Below are 4,945 nucleotides of genomic sequence, written 5' to 3'. Positions count from 1 at the left end.
GGACCAGGACCAGGACCAGGACCAGGACCAGGACCAGGACCAGGACCAGGACCAGGACCAGGACCAGGACCAGGACCAGGACCAGGACCAGGACCAGACTCCTGCCCTCTCACCTACACCCAACCCACAAACCCCCACCACCAGCAGGTGTTCCCCCTTCCTTAAAAACCCTTCCCACATGCAACTCATTTCCATGTGCCAATCGAACGACAAGGAGACAAGGAAGCAGCAGCCCATCCTGACGTGCACCGCTCGCCTCGCAGCTAGCGGGAGGTGTGGGTACCACTGGCTGCCAGGTTACAGCGCCGTTATTTTTTAAACAGGTGGCTGCTTTTTGCCACCTGCGTGGCAGCGCTGGAGAGGAAGGTGGATGCCGCTCTGTTCCCTGTCCGTGCTCCCGGGGCTTCCCYGCGATGGCGAGAGCAGCCGGTGCGTGTAAGCACCCCCGGGAACGGCCCTTTTCCTGCCTGCGAGCACTTTGGGGAAAGTTGTGCCCATGGCTTTTTCACTCCGATTTCAGCTCAGTAAATAACACTTCTGTGCTGAAGGCAGCAGCCTYAACAGGCCTCTGTTTTCAGTGTTTTGGGACCTGCTTGCTTTGAACTCCTTATCTCAGAGCCCTGTATGAGCAGCCGGGTTGGAGGAGCGCCTGGATGCTGCCGGGCCCGGACACCTTGCCAGTGTCCCGGGGAAATCGAGTGCCCGAACGAGGAGCTTCCCAGGGGGGCGAAGAGCAGAGCAGGCCTTCCCAGGCGGCGTCTCCGGGCCTTGCATGCACCTGCTGCTGCATCCAGCGGGCCACGGCACCGCGAGACCCAGTGGCGGGTGGTCGACCCTAAAATACACGCTTAATTTGCTGTTAGAGTGAGAGCAGTCAGCGAGTAGGACAGCTCAGCACGGGAGGGGGGGCAGCTGCCTCTCTGGGACACAACTGAGGCCGGCCAGAAATTAATGGATTGGTGTGGATGGGAGGGGAAAAAAGGGTGTGAAGGAGGCCAGAGCAGAGGATCCTGCRAGTCCTCTCGGCGGCCGAGAACTTTCCGAGCCCTCCTCAGCCCGAGGGGAAAGCTGGGAAGCTCTCGCCGCGCCGCCTCGCCGGGGCCGACGCTCCGTCGCTGGCGGGGCTGGCGGCAGCTCTTGTGCAACGCTGCCTCCGCGGAGCCGGGCCTCTTCCCCGCGACGCTCCGGCCCCTGCTGCTCCCAGCAGTCGTGCCCGAAGCGCCACAGAGCGATCCGAGTGCCTCACCAGGCGCGGGCCACCGGGTTAACCGCTGCCTCGTTTCGTCACATTTGTTTGTGAGTTAAGTACGTGCCTTTCTTTTGTCAACATCTCCTTTTAAAAAGGATATTGATTTTGTTTTCAAAGGCTCGCGAAAATAAAATGAATGACTACATTCTAAGGAAGAGTCATTTTCTCAACAGCTGTAAATAATTTATTGTTCGCAACCCACCCAGATCAAAAGATACTTCATCAACTGATGTGGCAAAATCTGGTGCAAGCTGCGTTTCTATTATCTTGGATTCAATTAACCATTTGGAGCAGACTAAAACATAACTAGATCAACCCAGAATCAGATTAATATCCAATCCATAATCACATTAATCACAATCTGTCCATAATTAGCCATCAGATAATCCCATTGGACAGGAGGTGACATGCAGTATCCCATTATCTCATTAATTATCTATTTTGAGTATCAGGCATTGTCCCCAAATAYGCAGAAATGTGCTGGGTTTTTTTAAGCAGAAATGGATGGGGAATTCTCCTTTTGCTACGTCCGCCCCGTCTAAGCCACTAATGGTTCGAAGGTGGAGTTTTACAACATTTCTTTGTTTTTACATCTTCTGCTAGAGCCAAGGGATGGCTCTTTGAGAGATGTCATCTTTTTAAATAAAACATGATTGTCTAAGGAAGATGGATAAATAAAACATTTGTTTCATGCGAACAAGTTTGTGAAAGAAAAGAAAACCCTTCATCAAAGGTTTTAATGGTAACGTGATAACAATAGCTTTGCAATGCTAAATCTTGTTGCAGATGGTTCCTGTCCTTTTTTGTAATGTAAGTGAAATTGTGTTCCATCTGTTTTAATTTTATAATGGACTTAACCCATGGCTGGCTCTGGAAGAATCAGCATTTACTGCCTTTGCAATCTGCTGCAAATAGAAAAATTGTTGCTGCTTCCTCTTCATAAAGGGAATTCCTATTTCTGTTTGGGGGGAAAAGCAGAGCCGCTCCATGTGGAGCGGGACGCCGTCTTTGCTGGCCTCGCCCACGGCCTGGCGGCTCGCGGCCAGCTCTCGCGCCAAACCCACACGGGATTGCCCCCAAAGCACTTTGAAAGCATGACCGCTGGGCAGAGAAGAGCGAGGAGCGGTCAGCGTGACGTGCAGAGGTTGCATTTGGTTTTCACTACCAAGTATTTGCAGTAATTCTGAGCTGCCTGAAGCTGGTTTTCCAGAGGTCCTCCTTGACCTGAGTTACTCTAGGATTTTATCTTTCCCTCAGCCCCCCGAACAACCGGGCCCAGCGCAGCCGCAGCGGCTGCCTTTGCTGCTTCCCGGCGTTACCAGGTGCACTTTTCAGCTTTTTGCACATCACCTGCTGCAGCTCTGGGGCTCGGGGCCGGCAGTGCTGCCTCAGCCGGGCCTTTTCCGGGGGCTGCGGCTCATGGCAAATGCAGCGGTACCCACCTGCTCCCGCCTGGCCCGGCCGCGCTCTGGCCTCGCGCTCACCGTGCGGCTCCAGGGCACTGCGCGGTGTCGGCACAGGGGTGCCCCAACGCCCGGCTTTGCTTCGGCTCAGGTAAAGCCTCCCTGGCCGATCCGCAGCCTTTCCTGTTTCCAGGCTTGAGGGAGGCTTGGAGGAGCAGGGGGGACCCCGGCCGCTGGTGAAAGACAGGGCGATGCAGCATCTGGCGGCCCTGCCAAGTCGCTGCGCTCTCATGTGTCTCACTCCTACCGCCCTGACGCGCGCTGGGGCAGCCGGTCAGAAAGGCAAAACCCGCTACCGAACCCTGGAACACCCTCTCCTCGCCCCGGCCTCTGCCGTTTCACACCTGCAGGGYGCCTGGTTCAGGGAAAAACAAGGGTTTCAGCTGGAAAATCCTCCCTGCCTGCCTCCTGCAGGTGAAACGAGCAGAGCTCGCCCTCACCCAGCGAGATTCAGACGCCACCGAGGYTTTTCCCCGTCCGGGCAGGCGGCTCCGTGCCTCTGCGTGAAATCACACCGGCCATGGTGATCCCCGGCGGGCAGCACGGAAAGCCCCGGACGGGCGCCGCGGCAGCCGCTTCCCCGCGCCAAAGCCTGCGCGGCCCCTCGGGGCAGCGGGCGCCCGGCCACCGGGGCTTCGCRAAGTCGAGGCTGAGGCGAAGGCGCTGCAGCGCTCTCCGACTTCCCACTGATGCGCGGGAAAGGCCCGGAGAGCAGGGGGACGTGGCACAAGGGCTGCCGGCTTCACGCCGAGCACGTGCCCGAGGTGTGCCCGGCTCTCCAGCTCTGCCGCCGCCCCGAGGGTCCGCACGGCCCGAAACGCAAGCGAAACCCCGGTTCGCTCGGCCTCGGCCCACGCCGGCCGCAGGAGCCAGGCGGCTCGCGGCAGGGAGGGCTTCTCCCCGCCCGCAGCCCCTCGCGGAGGCGGTCAGACCTCGCCAAAAAATTTTTCATACCAACGCATGCTTTTTTTTTGGGGGGGGGGGTCACAACCAGTTTCCAGCCTTTTTTAATGCAGGAGGAGCGCTAAATCACGTTCCTGCTGAACGCCCGCYAGCACCGCTGCGCGGAGCGGCTCGTCACGGCCTCCGCCGATCCCGCGGCGTCCCGCGGAGCCCCCGCCGCCCCGGCCCTCCTCCTCCTCCATTCCTGCCATCGGGCAGCTGCGGCCGCGGAGCCGCCCGCGGCAGCGCCCCGGCCCCGCGCCGCGCTCCCAAAACGCGCCGCGACGAGTCACCTCCCCTCCGGCTCCGGTCACCGCCGCCTCCCCGCCCCTCCGCACCTGCGCATGCGGAGCCCCGCCCACGTTGGGGGTGTAAGGGAGGGGCGGTGCTTGCACCGCCCCCGCGCTGCACCGCGCCAATCCCGGCGCTGCCCCCGCGCTGCTTTGCATGCCGCAACGCGATAGGCCGCGAGGGGGGGGCGCGCGGGCGGGGGGGCGTGGCGGCAGCAGCTCATTGGTCGGCGCCCATCCCGGGCCCGGGCTATAAAAGCAGGCGAGGGCGGCAGAGCGCAGTGAGTCTCGGTGCGGAGGTGGTTARGGGGGTTTTGGTGCTGTTTTGGGCCCGGTTGTGCCGCCTCCGGGGCAGGCGGGCCCGGACCGCCCGGTCCCCTAGGGCAAAGCGAGGCGGCGTCACCTCGGGGAACTGCTCCGCTGGAGCCGGGTCGCATGGGCGTGATGCATCACGGCAACACGCGGTGGCTGGGCTATTCGATGTAATACGGCAGAGGCTTATCCGGTGCGTGGCGGTATGTTCCCCCTTGTTGTGCCCACGCTCCTAGGTGTATTATGGTAGGGACGCCCCCCCCGACCCCTACCTCCTGAGTGTGCTAGAATAGGGTGCTGGGGTTGCTGTGCTACCACGTGCATTACGGTAGCTCCTACTGCATGTGTTGCAGCAGGGGCTGTGATGTGTTACATTGTTACAGCAGGTTGCCCGCTTTTAAGTGCATTACGGTACCCGCAGCCCTGGGTGCTGTAGGGTGTTTTTTTTGGGGAGGGGGTGCTGCCCGGCCCCCAATTCCTCCCCGGGGGGGGGGGCCCAGGAGTCCGAGGGGGCCCCCTGTGGGCGGGCCTCCCATAGGCCACACCCCCCGCCAGGGCAACGTGGGGTGCTTAGAGGTCATGCCCTGTCTCCCTGATGGGGCTGTGGGCGGTGCTCGGGGAGGCCACGCCCACGGCAGGCCACGCCCGTTTTTCCTCTTGGGGGCGGGGTCGATGGGTCCCCTGAGAGC

This window comes from Apteryx rowi, unplaced genomic scaffold (assembly GCF_003343035.1).
Source record: "Apteryx rowi isolate R43461 unplaced genomic scaffold, aptRow1 scaffold_27, whole genome shotgun sequence".
In the NCBI taxonomy this organism is placed as follows: Eukaryota; Metazoa; Chordata; class Aves; order Apterygiformes; family Apterygidae; genus Apteryx; species Apteryx rowi.
Note: the sequence above shows the minus strand (reverse complement) of the source record.